At 48.4% G+C, this 19888-nt stretch overlaps 1 non-coding gene and 1 pseudogene across 1 annotated transcript; both read left to right on the forward strand.

Annotated features, from left to right (window-relative positions):
• The first annotated feature begins 13014 nt into the window (after window positions 1-13014).
• LOC132211666 (U1 spliceosomal RNA) lies at window positions 13015-13176 on the forward strand. The gene has a single exon (XR_009447551.1). It is a non-coding gene; the product is annotated as a U1 spliceosomal RNA (small nuclear RNA).
• A 5327-nt stretch (window positions 13177-18503) lies between these two features.
• On the forward strand, window positions 18504-19682 carry LOC132242730 (leucine-rich repeat-containing protein 59-like; annotated as a pseudogene).
• The last annotated feature ends 206 nt before the right edge of the window (window positions 19683-19888 follow it).

The raw sequence follows: 19888 nt of genomic DNA on the forward strand, positions 1-19888 counted from the left end.
CCGAGGGCTTCATTTCATATGAAGGGATCTTACCTATAGTAACGTCTAGAGCAGTGGTTCTCACGTGGACATTTGGCAGTGTCTGGAGACATTTCTTATGGTCATGACTAAGGGGGGGGGGCATATTACTGGTATGTAGTGGGTAGAGTCCAGAAACGCCACTAAATATCCTACAGTGCATAGGACAGCCCTTCACAATAAAGAGTTATCCAGTCCCAAATGTCAATGGTGCTGAGATGGAGAAACGGGTCTAAAGGAACTATTTGAAGAAGCCAGAACTAAAGCAAAACTAATCTTCCTAAAGCAGGCAGGGCAATGGACTGTTTCAGTTTTTGCACATAAAAGACCTAGGTATCCTCACTGGGCCTATTTCATGGTCTGAGAAATAAGAGTATTGGATTAGATCTTGTGGAAAGTCCTTCCTAGCTTGAAACAAAGTATGTGAATCAATACATGTATAGGATTAGGATGCAATAAATATGGGGGCTATAAAATTGAGTGGTAGCGCTGGCCGGATAGCTCAAGTGGTTAGGACTTTATCTCCATATGTCAAGGTTGTGGGTTCGATCTCCGGTCAGGGCACATACAAGAAGCAACCAATGAATGCATAAACAAGTGAAACAACAAATTGATGTTTCTCTCTCTCCAAAAAAAAAAAAAAAAAAAAAAAAAAAATCAATAAATAAAACATTTCTTAAAAATAAAATTGAGGGGTGGAAGTTAGTCTAGACTTTGGGAATTCAGGTGCAAAAATGTATGGAAACCACCTGGCCATGAACCAGGAGGTCATGGTTCAATTCCTGGTCAGGGCACATGCCCAGGTTGCAGGCTCGATCCCTAGTGGGGGGCTTGCAGAAGGCAGCTTATTAATAATTCTCTCTCATCATTGATGTTTCTCTCCCTCTTCCTTCCTCTCTGAAATCAATAAAATGTATTTCCTTTTTATGGTTAGATTCTTTTGTATGCCCTAATGTGCCTGGCACACTGTTATTAATGTCATGTGCTCCATAAATATCTGATGAATACATCAATACATGCTTTTCAAATGTTACAAAAATACCAGTTGAAGTTATTATTATAGCTAACTTTAGGCCTATGTTACACTTTTATGGGGTAGAGATATTCATATTTACTCCTAAATGGTCAGTCCGTTCTCTCCACAAATCAAATCTTAGAAACAATTGATTGTTAGCAAGAAACTTTGCTATATCTACTGCAGACATTTTGTTACAATAAATGGAACCTGCAACAAAAAATTTTCCAAGCTAACCTCCACATATTTCCAGTGATACTTATTTGTTGGGGTCCAGCCCCAGCAGGTCCAGAGGTTCCCAAAGGTGTGGACGGAGTCGGTGAAGAAGGAATGACACGGAGACAGCGTTCAGTTGATCAGCAGCCTAGCCAGGATCTCTAGCCAGGATCTCCAGCCAAGTTCTGTCTTTTATTGTCTTGTTACATCTGTATTTATACCGGTTGATTTTAATCCTGTCAATCTCTATTCCAAAGGTTAGGGTGTTTCTTATCTCCATTCCAGGGAGTAAAGATTATGTAGCTTAAGGGTAATTGTTGGTAGTTAAAGTGACTAACTACCCGCCTGGCATTTAGTTAAGGGGTTTTATTTCCTCCCTAACTTCAGGGAAAAATCCCTACCTGGGGAAACAACCTTTCTCAGAGAGGTGACCTTGGTTAAAACATGTAGCGCCAAGAAGGTGAGCAAACATATTAAGAACAGTATGCCATATATGCCAGGTCCCTGTGCAGATATTTCTTCCCTGTAGCGACTGTGTCAAGCAGCAAGGATGGACCGGCTTCCAGCAAATTCCCCCTTTCTTATTTTTTAAATGATAGCGCGTGTAAATCAGCAGCCACCTCTCAGATTGGGTTGTTTAAGACTCGGAAGAAGACTGACAAGCAATGATAGCGAGCACAGCTATAAACATAGTGGATGGAGTGCACAAGGAGCCTTGTTCCTGTAGAAGGTTGCTGGCCTCTTCAGTCAAGAGATTTCAGCTGTCCTCAAGTCGGGGGTTTGGTTGTCCTTGTTGATCTGGCTAGCGGGCGATGTCATTGGCGACGGGCTTCCTGAAGCATCAGCGAGTTGAAGGGCTGCATCAAAGGGTCCATCAGGGCCGTGCTTGATGGTGGTGTTCGTGTCCGGGGAGGAGTTAGCTGTGCCCTCTGGGTCGGCCGATATGGATGATACCAGAGAGGAAGATGAGGCGGAAATGGAGGGTAGTAGAGAGAAAAAGAAGAGAAAGCAAAAGAACTACAAGGCATGGAAATGTTTAGAAAAAAGAGGGAGAAGAAAGGGAAGAAGGCAGCATCCTGACACAGCCCTTTCCTTCAGCTGCCCCTTTCCCTGTGGTCCAAGGTAGAAATGGGAAACAAGTCCTGTTGCGGTGAGAGGGCAGCTGCTGTCAGCCAGTCTCTGTCTTTACCTGGGTCCCGATCTGAGCTGGGCGTGGGAAGCGAAACAGCCATGGGGACAGGAAACCTCCCTCAGAAGGGGTGAGGGTTCAGGCCTCTGCAAAGTTGGGGGGGTGAGGGTCTGTGCCCCACCTCTGTTGACCCCCAAGTTGTCTCCTGATGGCCCCTCTGCGACTGTGCCTGTCTTAGGTTGTTCCTTCCCTGAGGACTCTTACCCGTCTCTGGCTAACCAGCATCCTCCAGGGCCAAACAGGGTGATGTGAGGTTCAGTTCTGTCTCCTTGGTAGCCTATGCCCCTGTGGCCTCCACGCCCAGCGACTGCCTTGGGCTCCCCTTGCCTGCTGGCAGGGCCCCGGCATTGATCACATATCTTGGGGAACCCAGGTTTCTTCTCCAGGGAGGGCCCAGCTCATGCCATTGGGCAAGAGACAGATCCATGGTACCAGCCACCATGACCTCAGCATGAACAGAGAGCTCAGGCAACAGCTGTGGGCAAATGGACTGTGAGAAGGGGGTCCCTCATGACACAAGGGCAAGAGGGGCCAATACAGGACAAAGGAGAGTCCCGAGACAGGGCTTTCTCAGCCCAGGATGTCAGGCTCTTGGCACAAGACAACTCTACGTATGGGGCATATACCAGACACCCCCAGAAAAGGGAGGTGCCCTTCCTGGAACAGTAGGGTAGAGAGATTTTAGAAAAGGCTGTGTTCAGGAGAGAAGGAGAAAGGCCAAAGAACCAGCAAACAAGTAGTCAGATTAAAAAAAAAAAAAAAAGGAAAGGAGATGTGGGGCAAAGCTGGGACATATGGACAGACAAAAAGGAGGCACATGTGATCCTCCCAATGGACAGGTTGTTCCAGCTCAGGGCTGCACATCTGCTGCAGACGGGCACTGGTCAGGTGTGCCAGGGTGAGGCGGAGACAGAGGGCGGTGAGACATAAGGTCGGACTAGATGGTCTGGAATCCACACAGGTGAGTCTGCGTCCTGTGGAAATACTCAAGCATATCCTCTCCCCCAGGTTAAAAGTACATCAGGTCCCTTCCAGGCTCCTGTAAGCAAGTCTCTCCATTTGATGAGGGCTTTAGTTTTAGTTAGATCAGGGTTCCAATGTCTGTACATCGGGGAATTTCCCTCAGAATCTACATTTAGTATATTACAAATATAGAACATGATGAGGAGAGGAATATTTAAACTCATTTTCTTGTAATATTTTGTAACAGGAGTAAATCAAACACCGCTGGGGCTATATAATAGAACTGCCATTTGAGACAAGATATCTCTTCCCACCAAAACCGGTTTGGCTCAGTGGATGGAGTGTCGGCCTGCGGACTGAAGGGTCCCAGGTTCGATTCCAGTCGGGGGCATGTGCCTGGGTTGCGGGCACATCCCCAGTGGGAGATGTGCAGGAGGCAGCTGATCGATGTTTCTCTCTCATTGATGTTTCTAACTCTCTGTCTCTCTCCTTTCCTCTCTGTAAAAAATCAATAAAATATTAAAAAAAAAAAAGATATCTCTTCCCCATAATGTAAAGGGGATAGTTGTAATTACATAGGGACAGAATGTTCCTGAATGTTGATCTTCATCAGCCCAAGTTAGAATCTGAGAACTCTTTTTTACATTATATGCCTTGCCCATTCCTACTAGGGAAGTGGAGGTGGTGTTCGTGGGCCATGAAGAGGGCCAATCTTTCCCTGCTATGCAGGAAACATCTGCTCCTGTATCCAATAGACCTTCAATTGGTTTTCCCTGAATTTGTAAAATTTTTGTAAGTCTAGCAGCATGGATTTCTTGTATCCAAAATGCTGCATCACTAGATCCAAAGCCTCCGGCCCCTCTGGCTTCCTGGGTAACAGCTGTCCCTATTTTATGTATTGGTAACAGGATTAATTGGGCAATTCTCTGGTTGGGCTGAATCTGTATAGTTGTGGTGGGTGGGGAAAGTAAATCTGTATTTCTCCTGTGTAGTCTGCATCAACAACTCCTGGGATGACTAAGATCCCCTGTAATGAGGTGGAGCTCCGTCCTAATATTAAACCTACAGTTCCCTCAGGCAGTGGCCCGGACACTCCTGTAGGAACGGCTGCTACTGGCGATTCTGGGGTTAGTATTGCGTGGGTGGTTGAATGGAGGTCCAATCCTGCACTGCCTGGGGTTGCCCTGAAGAGGTCATTGACTGATTGAAATTTGCAAATTTGACTGATTGAAATTTGCATCATATTCAGTTTCCCATAATAAGTAATCGCCTCCTGAGAGACAGGCTTTACAAACCTGTGACCAATCATAAGGAGTCATCCATTTACTGGCTAGGGCTTCTACCAAGGTTTGTGTGTAAGGAGCTAGAGGTCCATATTCAGAGCGGGCCAATTTTAATTCTTTAAGTATTTTGTAAGGTATAGATGCCCCTATTATTGCAGGGGCCTGGGGCTGGCCCCCTCTCAAGTTTCCCAATTGAGGTGATGGGATAGAGCCTCCTTGAGAGCGGTTTGTAGAATTTAAAGGCCGACCATTTTTGTGGTATTTTGATCTACATTCCTTTGCCCAATGAAATCCTTTCTGACATCGGGGACAAACAGTTTTTGGAGGGTTAATATTATTTCCTGTTGTATTTCCAGGCTGTCGATGAGCTTGCCATCTGGCCTGAGTATTATTATTTTTATTTGGGCATTCTCTGCTAAAGTGCCCAGATAAGCCACAAGAGTAGCAGTACATATTTCTTTTATTACCTGTATTATTGCTGGCTTGTCCTATAGCCTGTACATATTGAGGGTATGTCTCCCTTTTGAGAGCTGCAGCTATAGCTACACCCTGTATAAATGCTGGACTTACATCAGCACACTGTTTTATAAAATCATTTATAGTTCCCGTTCTGCGAATCGGCCTTAATAAAGCCTGACAGGTATTACTAGCATTTTCAAAAGCCAGTTGTTTAATTAGGATGTCGGCTGCCTCTTCGTTATTGATTACTCTCTTGACTGCCTGCATGAGGCAAGAAAGGAAATCCTGATACGGTTCCTCGACCTTCTGTTTAACCTCTGTAAGGATGGTTGTTTTTCCTACTGTACAAGGTAGGGATTTCCAGGCATTTACTGCACAACTGTTTACTTTAATAAGTGCCTCTTTGGGCATATACATTTGCTCCTGAGCCGTGATAAAATCACTTTCTCCTAATATCATGTCTAGGGTTATTCCTCCCCTGGAATTTTTGCTAGTGGCTACAGCTCTCTTAGCAAGATCATCATATTCAGTTTTCCATAATAAGTAATCGCCTCCTGAGAGACAGGCTTTACAAACCTGTGACCAATCATAAGGAGTCATCCATTTACTGGCTAGGATTTCTACCAAGGTTTGTGTGTAAGGAGCTAGAGGTCCATATTCAGAGCAGGCAAATTTTAATTCTTTAAGTATTTTGTAAGGTATAGACTCCCAGGTGGGGTTTTCATCCTCACCAAACTCATTCTCATATGCAACTGGGAAGCAGAGTGAGAATTCAAGATCTCCATTAGCTTCAGCTTCTCTTATCGCCCTTTGAAACTTAGACATGGAGCTCATAGCAGCCAGAGGACCTGGTTTAGGCTTCCTTTCTAATTTGGGGAGCCTGTTTTGAATGGGAGGGCCTCTCTCCTCTCTACTGACTTGAAAGGACCAAGGGTCATGTTTATGATATTTATTCTCCTTCCGATCAGTAGGCATAGCTAAATTGCTCTTAGATTGAGCTGGAGACAATAATGATGTGTCCTCTCTAGGTGGAGACGAGGAACTATTTAAAGTTTGAGAAAGTTCAACCGTTTCTGCCTCTGGTGCCAAGGTGTCACGAATTGAATTCCAGAGGGAAAGGGTATCTGCCGGGACCTTCTCAGATCCATGGTAGCTGTAATAATTCTTTAATTGCTCTCCTACCTTAGTCCAAGTTTCTAAATTAACAGTTCCTTCCTCAGGAAGCCATGGACATACTTTTTGTATAAAACATTCTGTCTGACTGGGAGTAACCTTAACTCCTCTGCTAGCAAGCATATGTGTTAAAAGATCAATACAGAGTCTTTTTTCTTTAGACTCAGTATGACCCATCTTATCAATCTAAGTTCTGTACTATCCACCCTCTTACCCTACTTATCCTCTATAGGGGGGTCTGAAGCACCCTACAGTGCAGTCCTATCTGTCCCGAGTGCGGGAGGGCTTACCTACAGGTCCCTGTTTGGGCACCAGATGTTGGGGTCCAACTTCAGCAGGTCCAGGGATCCCCAAAGGTGTGGACAGAGTCGGTGAAGAAGGAATGACACGGAGACAGCGTTCAGTTGATCAGCAGCCTAGCCAGGATCTCTAGCCAGGATCTCCAGCCAAGTTCTTTCTTTTATTGTCTTGTTACATCTGTATTTATACCAGTTGATTTTAATCCTGTCAATCTCTATTCCAAAGGTTAGGGTGTTTCTTATCTCCATTCCAGGGAGTAAAGATTATGTAGCTTAAGGGTGATTGTTGGTAGTTAAAGTGACTAACTACCCGCCTGGCATTTAGTTAAGGGGTTTTATTCCCTCCCTAACTTCAGGGAAAAAATCCCTACCTGGGGAAACAACCTTTCTCAGAGAGGTGACCTTGGTTAAAACACATAGCGCCAAGAAGGTGAGCAAGCATATTAAGAACAGTATGCCATATATGCCAGGTCCCTTGAAACAGATGCTGTGCAGATGTTTCTTCCCTGTAGCGACTGTGTCAAGCAGCAAGGATGGACCAGCTTCCGGCACTTATTCAGATCAAAATCTGAATTACAAAATAATCTGAACCATCATAGGTAGATGCTCAACCACTGAGCCACACTGCTCAGGCAGAAAATGAAATATTAAAAGCTAGCTCTGCCCTGACCTGTTTTGCTCAGTGGCTAGAGCAGCCGTGGGCAAACTACGGCCTGTGGGCCAGATCCGGCCCGTTTGAAATGAATAAAACTAAAACTAAAAAAAAGACCGTACCCTTTTATGTAATGACTAGGGGCCCGGTGCACGAAATTCGTGCACTGGGTGTGGGGGGTGGGGGGAGTGTCCCTCAGCCCAGCCTGCCCCCTCTCACATACTGGGAGCCCTCAGGCGTTGACCCCCATCACCCTCCAATCGCAGGATCGGCCCCTTTCCCAGGCCTGACGCCTCTGACAGAGGTGTCAGGCCTGGGCAGGGGACCCTCATTTCCCCCCATCACTGGTTCTGCCCCCAGCCCAGGCCTGATGCCTCTGGCCCAGGCATCAGAACTGGGCAGGGGACCCCCAGACCCCTCTGATTGCTGGCTCTGCCCCTTGCCCAGGCCTGATGCCTCGGCCAGAGGCGTAGACCCCCATCACCCTCCGATCGCCTGATCGGCCCCTTGCCCAGGCCTGACGCCTCCGCCAGAGGTGTCAGGCTTGGACAGGGGACCCCCATCTCCCCCCGATCACTGGCTCTGACCCCCGCCCAGGCCTGAGGCCTCTGGCCCAGGAATCATGCCTGGGCAGGGGACCCCCATCTCCCTCTGATCACTTGCTCCACCCCCCTCCCAAGCCTGACGCCTCTGACCCAGGCTTCAGGCCTGAGCAAGGGGACCATCATATCCCCCCAATCCCCGGCTCAGCCCCCCGCCCAGGCCTGATGCCTCAGCCAGAGGAGTTGACCCTCATCACCCTCTGATCACCAATCACTGGATCGGCCCCTTGACCAGGCCTGAGGCCTCCGGCAGAGGTGTCAGGCCTGGGCAGGGGACCCCCAGCTCCCCGCGGTTGCAGGCTCCGCCCCTGCCCAGGCCTAACGCCTCTGGCTGAGGCATCCGGCTCGGGCAGCGGGGACCCGCAGCTGCAGCGGCCCTGTGATCGTGGGCTCCGCTTTAGGCCCAGGCAAGGGACCCCTAGCTCCCGGGACTGCCAGCTTCAACCGTGCCCAGCTCCCATCGCTGGCTCCACCCCTACTTCCTGCTATCACTGGCCAGGGCTGAAAAGGCGCCTGATTCTCCGATCATGGCTGGGGGGCAGGGCAAAGGCGGCCTTTGCCCCAGGGCCGCCTTTGCCCTGCCCCCCGGCTCTTAGCTCCCCCCTGGGTTTCCGATCACTGTCAGTGGCAGGGGGCTTCTTCCTGCTTTCCCTTTCGCCTCCCTGCATTGTGCCTACATATGCAAATTAACCGCCATCTTGTTGGCAGTTAACTGCCAATCTTAGTTGGCAGTTATTTTGCATATAGCCCTGATTAGCCAATGAAAAGGGTATCGTCGTACGCCAATTACCATTTTTCTCTTTTATTAGTGTAGATGTTTACTTTGAATTTATATTAGTTCACACAAACACTCCATCCATGCTTTTGTTCCGGCCCTCCGGTCCAGTTTAAGAACCCACTGTGGCCCGCGAGTCAAAAAGTTTGCCCACCCCTGGGCTAGAGCGTCGGCCTGCGGACTCAGGGGTCCCGGGTTTGATTCTGGTCTAGGGCATGTGTCTTGGTTGGGGACACATCCCCAGTGGGGGGTGTGCAGGAGGCAGCTGATTGATGCTTCTCTCTCATCGATGTTTCTAATTCTCTATCCCTCTCCCTTCCTCTCTGTAAAAAATCAATAAAATATATTTTAAAAAAATAAAAAATAAAAAATAAAAGCTAGCCCTGGCTGATGTGGCTCAGTTGGTTGAATGTTGTCCCGTGCACCTAAAGGTTATCAGTTTGCTTCCCGGTCAGGGCATATGCCCAGGTTTCTGGCTCAATCCCTGGTCAGGGTGCTTGGGAGAGATAGCCAATTGATCTTTCTCTCTCCCTCTCCCTTTCTCTCTCTCTCTAAAATCAATAAAAACATATCCTAAAAATAAAGAAGCTAAATAGTAAAGAAGGTAATGGTTCTCAACTGGGAAGATTTTGTAGCAACACCTAAAGGCATTTTTGGTCATTATAACTGGGGGGTACTGCTGACATCTAGTGGGTAGATGCCAGGAATGCTGCTGACTCCAAAAATTCACAGGATAACCACTCACAAAAAGACTTATCCAGCTCGCTCTAACTGGTTTGGCTCAGTGGATAGAGTGTCGGCCTGCGGACTGAGGGATCCTGGGTTCAATTCCGGTCAATGGCATGTACCTTGGTTTGCAGGCACATCCCCGGTAGGGGGCGTGCAGGAGGCAGCTGAATGATGTTTCTCTCTCATTGATGTTTTTAACTCTCTATCCTTCTCCCTTCCTCTCTGTAAAAAACCAATAAAATATATTAAAAAAAAAAAAAAGACTTATCCAGCTCAAAAGGTCAGTAGTGCTGCGGTGAAGAACCCCTGAGATAAAGCAATCACATGGGACTGGGTAAGGCTAACTCAGAGTTACAGAAGCTTCGAGAAGAGACCGACAGCTGTCAGCAGGGATAATCAGGGAAGGTTTCACAGAGGAGAAAGAATAGGCGGGGTCTTTGAAGGAGTTGGGATTTAGGAAGGGAGGGGCCTGGAGGGGACATTCCAAGGAGGGAATGTAGCATGAGCAGCAGTGCTGAGGTCCAGTGAGTGAGCCAGGACGTTTCCGGGGCAGTGAACAGACCATCCTAGGTAGAGCATTATCTCCACTCCACAGCCTGCAGGTTGGGTCAGGAAAGCATGTGTGGTATCTCCATGTGACACGTGAGGAAGCCAAAGCTCAGAAAGCTTGAGAGAGGAGCTTCAGGGGGTCCCTGAGACGGGGCTGGGAGCCTGTCCTCCTCTTGCCTGGGCCCTGGGCTTTCCCCACCGTCATGAACCTCACCTGAGCCACGGCCCCACCTTGCCCTGTTATCTGCCACCAGGAGCCAAATGGAACCTCAGGGCATCACCAACACAAAAGCTTCCTTCTGCCCTGAATCCAGCGGGCCTGCTCTGTCTCTTTGAAAAGACACCCTACAGAGGCCTAAACATGCACACACATACTTCTCAAGCAAGAAATGGAGAGAGAAACTGGTAGAAAAAGGAATCATGTTCTCAAGAGCACAAACACACAGTAGATATGGAGCATCAGTCAACAGACTAGCTGGGGAAGAGAAGTCCCTGGACAATATAAACAGCTCTGGCGGCAAGGACACCGTCACCGTGAGCAAAAAGCCGCAGCACAGGGGCATGGGGGACAGGTGGGACAGTGGAGCCAGAGCAGGTGACATGTGGAGAAAATGTCACCCGGGGGAGCAAAGGGGACAACCAGGAGTTCCCCCCTCACAGGGCGAAGGTACCAGGAGGGCAAAGGCTGGTGTGCGTCTGAGGAGGGAGGAGCCAGGCCCCAGGGACTAGCACACAAGCTCACTTCCTGGCTGGAGTCTCTCTGCAATCTACATTTAGGGAAGAAGGGCCCTGGAGCAGCAGCCAGGAGCTGGGTCAGAGAAGGCTGGAAAGGAGCATGAAGGGCAGGAGCATGAAGGGCAGGAGAAAGAAGGAGTGAGGCGGGGTTTTAGGCCAGAGGAGATGCTGCGGGTCCTGGGATTGGGGAAAAGCACCAAGAGGATCGCCTGGTGCTGCCCAAAGGCTCCTCGGAGGCAAGGGCTCCTCCACCTGTGCCCTTGGGGAGTGGGTGAGGTCAGGTGAGAGAGAACAGCCGCGAAGATGAGAGATCAGAGGTCCTGCAGGAGGAGGAGCCCCAACTCTGGTCTCATTCCCACCCCTGCCAGCCACCCATGTCCAAGCCATGGGGGTCAGTGGGAGGAACCAATAATACCTGAGGACCAGCCCCAGGCCTCTTCCCCCTCACCCCTCCTTGTCCCAGCCCTGGCCTCCAGGGCTTTTGCATCTCCAGTGAGGGTGAGGCTGGGTCATGAAGAGTTGGTGCAGGTGGAGTGGAACCACAGGTGGGGGTCACCCATCCAGGAAAGACCTACGCCAAGACTATTGCACCTCCTTGCACCCATGACCACAGCATCCTCTGCACTGAGATGCACTTCCCCTCACCCTAAGGGGCACAGGTGGCACAAGAGCCTGTCTTTGAGGGTAGTCTGCCTGCCCACCATTGCTTTTATTTCCAACTATTTCCTAGCCTGGCCTCCTAAGAAAAATGTAAGCGAAGTGCAAACCTCACTTTTCTCTGGCCTGGGAGGCCCTGACATTGTCATGGCCACAGCAAGCCCTGGCCTTCACCCCAAGCCACCCTTGCCTCTTGCCCAGGGGGATGCAGGGTGCTGGTGCTGAAAGCAGGGGGATGCAGGGTGCTGGTGCTGCCAGTGTGGGCCCAGACCACCAGGCCAGACTCCCACCCTGGTCACTGCATTGCCTGGCCTGGGGAGTGGCTGCTGTGGCTACTTTTCAGTCCCCGGGGTGCCATGTGGGTTCTCCAGTTTGAAAGAGCCCCACCCTCCCTCCCTGCCTGCCTAAGCCCCTGTCTTCTCCTGCCTCAGGTTCGAATGGGCAAGCAGGACCAAGGGCAGGAAGGAGAGAGGTGAACAGGGCCTCCACCTTGAGGAGAAAGCCTGGATGTTGCGGGGGAGGGCAGTCACAGGAGTGGTAGTTCCAGGCCCACTCACTCCCACAAGCCTCCCTCTGCCTCCAGGCATTGCCTCCTCCTTGCCCAATCCATCCCAGGGCACTTCTGGGAGCATTCCCTCCCCACCCTGCTCCTCTTGGCTGGTCCCCAGGGCCCTGCGCAGGCCTCCAGCCCCACCTGGTTACCTGCAGGTTGGCGCTGTATCCACAGCACTGCTTTCCTCTCCCTTAGGTGCGTCTGCAGCTTGGCCCGGAGCCACTGGGAGGACTAAGCACCAAAGTACCAGAAAGAGCAACCTTAGGGTGAGGTGGGAAGGCAACAGTTCTACCCGCTCCAAGGTACAGAGGTGGGCCTGATGACCCCAGGCATCTCGTGGGAAAATTGGCTGAGAAAGGTTATCTTAAAATTACTTCAAAAAATTGAGATATATGCCAAAACCGGTTTGGCTCAGTGGATAGAGCGTCAGCCTGCGGACTGAGAGGTCCCGGGTTCGATTCCGGTCAAGGGCATGTACCTGGGTTGCGGGCACATCCCCGGTGGGGGATGTGCAGGAGGCAGCTGATCGATGTTTCTCTCTCATCGATGTTTCTAACTCTTTCTATCTCTCTCCCTTCCTCTCTGAAAAATCAATAAAATATATTTTAAAAAAATTGAGATATAATTCACATATCACAAAATTTGCCATTTAAAAGTGTACAGTTCAATGATTTCTTAACATATATTTTTATTGATTTTAGAGGGGAAGGGAAAGGGAGAGAGAGATAGAAACATCAATGATGAGAGAGAATCATTGACTGGCTGCCTCCTGCACGCCCCACACTGGGGATGGAGCCCACAATCTGGGCATGTGCTTTTAGCCGGAATCGAACCTGGGAGCCTTCAGTCTACAGGCCAATGCTCTATCCACTGAGCCAAACCAGCTAGGGCACAGTTCAATGATTTGTAATAATCACAAGGTTATACAACCATCACCACTAATTCCAAGACATTTTCATCGCCCTACAAAGAAACCCCACACCCGTTAGCAGTCGCTCCCATTCTTCCCTCCCTCCAGCTCCTGGCAGCCACTAATCCACTTTCTGTCTCTATATATTTGCCTAATCTGGGCTTTTCTTATAAATGAGATGATACAATATGTGGCCTTTCATGTCTGGCTTTAATTTACTTTAAAATTTGTGTTTACGTACTTACCTGGCAGGGAGATACCATGATCATGAAGGTGGTTTTCCCAAGGCGAGGCTTGTCTATTGCACTCCAGATGTGCTGGCCCCTACCATGTCCTCAATGTGGGAAACCTGACTGCATAATTTGTGGTTGGGAGGGACTGTGTTCACGCTCTCCCCTGCAAGACAAATTTATTGACATATAGTAAAATGCACTTCAATATACAGTTTTGAGTTTTGACAATGTACAGAGTCCTGTAACCACCATCACAATCAAGATATCAAACAGTTCCTGTTACCTCGTGCTACTCCTTTGTAGTCACTTGTCCCTCACCCACCCTAATCTGTCTTCCTATACCTTTGCCTTTTCCAAAGTGACCTATAAGCGGAATCAAATAATATGTAGACTTTCAAGTCTGACTTCTTTCACTTAGAATGGTGCATTGAAGATTCATCTTCATTGTTGCCTTTATCAGCAGCTCCTTTTTCATTGTCAAGTACCGTGGTATTCCACTGTATGGCTGCATCTCGGGTTGCTTATCCACTCACCAGTTGAAGGATACTTGGGGTATTTCCAGTTTGGGGCAGTTACAAAGAAAGCCTTTATAGTCATTCACATACAGGCTTTTGTGTAAACATAAGTTTGCATTTCTCTTGGGTAAATAGTGAGATTGATGGGACATATAATAAGTGCATGTTTCATTTTATAAGAAACAGCTAATCTGTTTCCCAAAGTATCCATACCATTTTGCATGCCTAGTTCTAGTTGCTCTGTTTTTGGTATGGTCTGTTTGTTTGTTTGCCATTCTAATAAGTGTTAGAAAAAGAATTTCAAAATTTGTTTAAAATAACACATATAGTAAGCGGCAGAGCTAATATTTAATTGTAATCTATCTGTCTCCAAAATCCTTTTTTTCTGCACAAACTGCTCCTTAAACCATTCATTTACTCCAGTGGCCCAAACCTGAGACGTGGCTTCTCACCTTCCTCCCCAACAACATGAGTTTCAGTACCCATGCCAGCTTCTCCACCAACTATTGGACTCTGGGCTCCATGCAGTCGCCCAGCCACTAGGCCTGGCTAGCCAGCAGCATGGCCAGTGTCTATGCAAGCTCAGGCTCCCAGATCTCTGTCCCACTCCACCAGCATCTGGGGCAATTGGTGGTTCAGGGGTCCAGAGGGCATACAGGGGGCATCCAGAGAGAGGAGACTATGCAATGCCTGAATGACCATCTAAGTTCTATCTGGAGAGGGTGAGAAGCCTGGAGGCTGATAATCGGGACTGAAGAGCAAAATGCAGGAAACCTAGAGAAGAAGGGGCCCCAGGTCAGAGGCTGGAAGCATTATTTCAAGACCATCTAGGAAAAGCATGTCAAACTCTTGACCCGTGGGCCGCATGCCTTGTTTCTTGGCCCGTGTTAGCCTTTGAGTTTGACATGCTTGATCTAGGACCTGAGGGCTCAGATCTTTGCAAGTTCTGCAGACAATGCCTGCATTATTCTGCAGATTGACAATGCCTGTCTTGCTGCTGAAGACCTCAGACTCAAGTATGAGATGGAGCTGGCCATGCGACAGTCTGTAGAGAGTGACATCAATGGGCTCCAAAAGGTACTGATGACATCGATATCACTTGGCTACAGCTGGACACAGAGATTGAGGCTGTCAAGGGGAACTAGTCTTCATGAAGAAGAATCACAATGAGGAAGCAACTGGTCTACATATCATGCCAGATTATAACTCTACACATCCACAAGCAACACACTCAAGGGGAAGACTCAGTGAGCACCAAAGCCCCACTGAAGCAAGGCCTGCTCCATAGGGTGTCTCCTGCACAGCAGTACATCCACTGTAGTCTCAGCTGGTCCTCACAGCCAATTGGCCTGGAGATCAGTTCCTCGCAGTGACGCCAACAGCAATCAAGGCTCAATTACAACAAGATTGTGCACACAGGGGCACACCTAGAGTGCCCAGCTCAGGTGCTGGGGAGGCTGAGCCACTGGGCCCTACAGGACACCAATTACACAAGACTATTCTACCAATTTCAGGAGGCGTTGCAGCTCTACCTAATACATAGAAATAAACACAGGAAAGCAGACAAAATGTGGAGATAAAGAAACGTCACAAATGAAAGAAATGGAAACTAGCAAACTACTGGATACAGAGTTCAAAACAATGGTTATAAGGTTACTCAAGAAACTTCTTGAGAGCTTCAAGGGACTCAAAGAGAGCTTCAAGGGACTTAGTGGGACTTTTAAGAATGTCAAAGACAAAAAAAGATCAGTCAAAAATTAAGCATATACTGACTGAAATAAAGAATAACTTACAGGGATTCAACAGTAGAGGAGAGGATTCCAAGAATCAAATCAACGATTTGGAATATGAGGAAGCAAAACCACCCAATCAGAAGAGCAAAAAGAAAAAAGAATCCAAAAATATGAAGATAGTGTAAGGAGCCTCTGGGACAACTTCAAGTTTACCAACATTTACTACATGGGGGTGCCAGAAGGAGAAGAGAGAGAGCAAGATATTGAAAACCTATTTGAAGAAATAATGACAGAAAACTTCCCCTTCCTGGTGAAAGAAATAGACTTACAAGTGCAGGAAGTGCAGAGAGTCCCAAATAAGAGGAACCCAAAGAGGCCCACACCAAGACACACCATAATTAAAATGCCAAGGGTTAAAGACAAAGAGAGAATATTAAAAGCAGCAAGAGAAAAGCAATCAGTTACCTACAAGGGAGGGGGGAGGAGGAAAAGGAGGAGGAGGAGGAGGACGAGGAGGAGGAGGAGGAGGAGGAGGAGGAAGAAGAAGAAGAAGAAGAAGAAGAAGAAGAAGAAGAAGAAGAAGAAGAAGAAGAAGAAGAAGAAGAAATAAGAGTAAAATGGTATATATATACATATCTATCAACAATTGAACCTAAAAATCAAAATAAATGAACAGGAACTCTAATGAAAAATGAGCTGGTGAGTAAAATAGAATGAGAGGTATGGAAACATGGAACAGACTGACAAATCTCAGAGGGAAGGGGGAGGAGGGAGAGATTAACCAAAGAGCTTACCTATGGACACCAACAAAAGGGTGGTGAAGGCCTGGGGCAGGGCAGGAACCAGGTGGAGGGGGGATTATGGGGGCGGGGGGGGGGAGACATCTTATAATACTCTCAATAATAAAGATTTTTTTAAAAAGTGCGAGAGAAAGATAAAATAAAATAAGGACAACAAAAACTCAAAAACTTCGGAGAACAGCTTCACTGCCTACCATATGTAATATAGATAAATGTTCATTCTTAAAAGGTGCAGGGTGCACTCGCTGGTTTGGCTCAGTGGATAGAGTGTCAGCCTGCAGACTGAAAGGTCCTGGGTTCGATTCCGATCAAAGGCACATGCCCGGGTTGCAGGCTCGATCCCAGGAGGGGGCATGCAGGAGGCAGCCAATCAATGATTCTTATCATTGATGTTTCTCTCTCTCTCCCTCTCCTCTCCCTTCCTCTCTGAAATCAATATATATATATATATATATATATATATATATATATATATATATATATATATATATATATATATATTTAAGGTGTAGGGCAACATGAAGTGAAAAGATTAGTCCTGTCCAAGATTTTCAACACCCCCTTCCCAGTAGCCACAGAAAGCCTTGGCTGGGTGCACAGGCCCTGCCGCTATAGAGACAGACCTCCGCTGTCCTTTTTCCTGGATTCAGGAAGAGCCCACACTGCTTATAAACGGAGTTTCCATCAAGGTCCCGCAAGAGACTGAAAATTCAGGCCTCTGCCCCTTACTTATTTCATTCCTTGGATTCATTTTGTTATCCCAGCCCTGCCCTCGTTCACTTAGATTTCCTTCTGGGAGTTGGTGCCAGGAATCCTCTGAGTGTCAGGGTGAAAAAGCTCTAGGGCAGCCCCTGCAGGATAGAGCCGGGAGCTGTGGGAAAGGGCGCCTCCTCTCCACATGCTGCCCGTGGCCTTGGCCTGGACTTCAGAGAGTCTCCAAGCCAAAGCTCCCGGGACTAGAACAGCTGAGTGTTATAGTGAGTTACCATGAGCTTGGCAGACAGAAGGCCTAGCTGGAAACTCCTTCTATATCAGCTGTGTGACCGGGGGCAGAAATTCTTTGAAAAATGAGGATGGTTATGACCTCTGATAATGTGCTATGAAGAGTAGCAGTTTGTAAATGAAGCATCTGGCACATAGTAATGGCTTAATAAATGGTAGCTATTATCATGATAGTTGGAGCTAAATAGAAGCCCTGGGCACTTTCATGCAAACTCTGCAGAGAGTTAGTTCTGGGGGCCTGGGACTTGATTTCCTGTGACCTTGGGCTATGTTTAGAGTAAAAGGATGATGAGTTCTTGTTAATTGGTTAAAACTAGTGCAGTGCTATTGCTTTCATTACATGTGCACATCTAATTTGCGTGGATGAAATATAAACCCAGTATGGATGAATATGGATGTAATCATCAAAAGTCCAAATGTTGATTAAAAAGAAATCTAGAAAAAACTTTCTGCTAAGATCTACTGCCAAAGAGCCTTAAGGAGCTCTAGCCGGTTTGGCTCACTGGATAGAGTGTCGGTCTGGGGACTGAAGGGTTCCAGGTTTGATTCTGGCCAAAGGCATATACCTTGGTTAGAGGCACATCCCCAGTAGGGGGTGTGCAGGAGGCAGCTGATCGATGTTTCTAACTCTCTTTCCCTCTCCCTTCCTCTCTGTAAAAAATCAATAAAATATATATTTAAAAAAAGAGAGAGAGAGCCTTAAGGAGGTAAAGACTAGCTTTCATTTCTTTTACTTCTCACATTGCTGTTCTGGTTTGAATTCTTGAGTTAGCAATTACTTTATGTATTATGATACAATGGCAAATAAAAATACATAAAATCTGGAAACATTCACGTAAACATTGGTTTGGATGGCCAATCTGTTTTTATAAATGTTAAGCTGATTAACATTTTTAAAAACAGATTGGCTTGGATGGCCATACACAAACCCTTGTCTGGAACTGAGACTAGGCTGCCCCTGCTGGGACTTTGTAGCACTGCAGTGACTCCATAACCATTGGGCCATTGGGCCCTCATAGTGAGGCCTTATGAACCCAGGCCATCTCCATCTTCATAGCTGTGAGTCTGTGGGTCTCCCACTGGTGTACAGACCAGCTGAGGGCAGTGGCCCTCAAGTGTTTGTTATTCTTTGAGGAAAGAGATCACATCTTTTACTTCCCAATAATGCCTTACAGTGGTATACAATTTAAAGAGCCATTTCAGCCCAGCCGGCATGGCTCAGTGATTGAGCGTTGACCTGTGAACCAGGAGGTCATGGTTCGGTTCGATTCCCGGTCAAGGTATATGCCCAGGTTGTGGGCTCCATCACCAGTGTGGAGCATTCAGGAGGCAGCAGATCCATGAGTCTCTCTCATCATTGATGTTTCTCTCTCTCTCTCCCTCTTCCTCCTCTCTGAAATCAGTAAACAAAATATTTTTTAATAAAGAAATAAATAGGGGAGCGGGGCGCGGGGATCAGAGAGCGGCCGGCGGGCAGACGGGCGGCGGGGGTTTTGCACCGGCGGCGGCGGACGCAGGCCTTGTGGGTTGGGTGCGAGACCACTGAGCCCAAGGGCGGCTTCTGGAGCATCTCCTGCCGGTCGCAGCCCGAGAGACCGGCCGCTCAGCCGGCGTCACCATGACCAAGGCCGGTGGCAAGGGCGGGAATCTCCGCGACAAGCGGGACGGCAACGAGCTGGACCTGAGCCTCAGCGACCTGAATGAGGTCCCGGTCAAGGAGCTGGCTGCCCTTCCAAAGGCCACCATACTGGGTCTGTCCTGCAATAAACTGACTACTCTCCCGTCGGATTTCCGTGGCCTCACACACCTGGCGAAGCCGGACCTGAGTAAGAACAAACTGCAGCAACTGCCAGCCGACTTCGGCCGCCGGTTCAACCTCCAGCACCTGGCTCTCCTCAAAAACAGACTGGTCACCCTGCCGTCGGCTTTGCTCAGCTCAAGAGCCTGAAGCGGCTGGACCTGAAGGGTAACCCCCTGGATCCTGCCCTGGCCAAAGTGGCAGGGGACTGCCTGGATGAGAAGCAGTGTAAGCAGTGTGCCAACAAGGTTTTGCAGCACATGAAGGTCGTGCAGGCGGATCAGGAGCGGGAGAGGCAGCGGCGGCAGGAAGCAGAACGCGAGGTGGAGAAGAAGCGGGAGGCCAAGCAGCGAGCCAAGGAGGCTCAGGAGCGGGAGGTGCGCAAGCGGGAGAGGGCGGAAGAGAAGGAGCGCCGGAGGAAGGAGTACGATGCCCTCAAAGCATCCAAACGGGAGCCCGAGAAGAAACCCAAGAAGGAAACGAATCAGGCATCGAAATCCAAGTCTGGCTCTCGGTCCCGTCAGCAGCCATCCCGGAAGCACACCCGATCCTGGGCGGTGCTGAAGCTGCTGGTGGTGTGCCGGGTGACGGAGCTGCAGCAGCAGCCCCTCTGCACCCGCGTGAACACCGTCTACGACAATGCGATTCGGGGTCTGCGCAGCCACCACAGCCTCCAGTGGGTCCTGCAGACCGGCCCCCAGCAATGAGCGTGTCCTCAACACCTGCTGCCTCTCAGCCCTGGGACCTGGATTCCTATGGAATTGGGTTCTGCTGGACACAACCTCTTTTTAGCGTCAGACCTACCTGCCGTCATTAAATGGCTGCTGATTGGTACTTGAAAAAAAGAAAGAAAGAAAGAAAGAAATGAATAAATAAAATAAAATGAAGAGCCATTTCACACACATTTCACATGTCCTGATAGCCCTGTGAATTAAGGCTAGACAGAAGTTATCCTCAGTTTACATGGAAGAATACAGGTTAAGAGACAGCAAGTGATTTGCCCAAGATCAAACGGCCTGTAAATGAAAAA

The sequence above is a fragment of the Myotis daubentonii genome, chromosome 10 (assembly GCF_963259705.1).
Source record: "Myotis daubentonii chromosome 10, mMyoDau2.1, whole genome shotgun sequence".
In the NCBI taxonomy this organism is placed as follows: Eukaryota; Metazoa; Chordata; class Mammalia; order Chiroptera; family Vespertilionidae; genus Myotis; species Myotis daubentonii.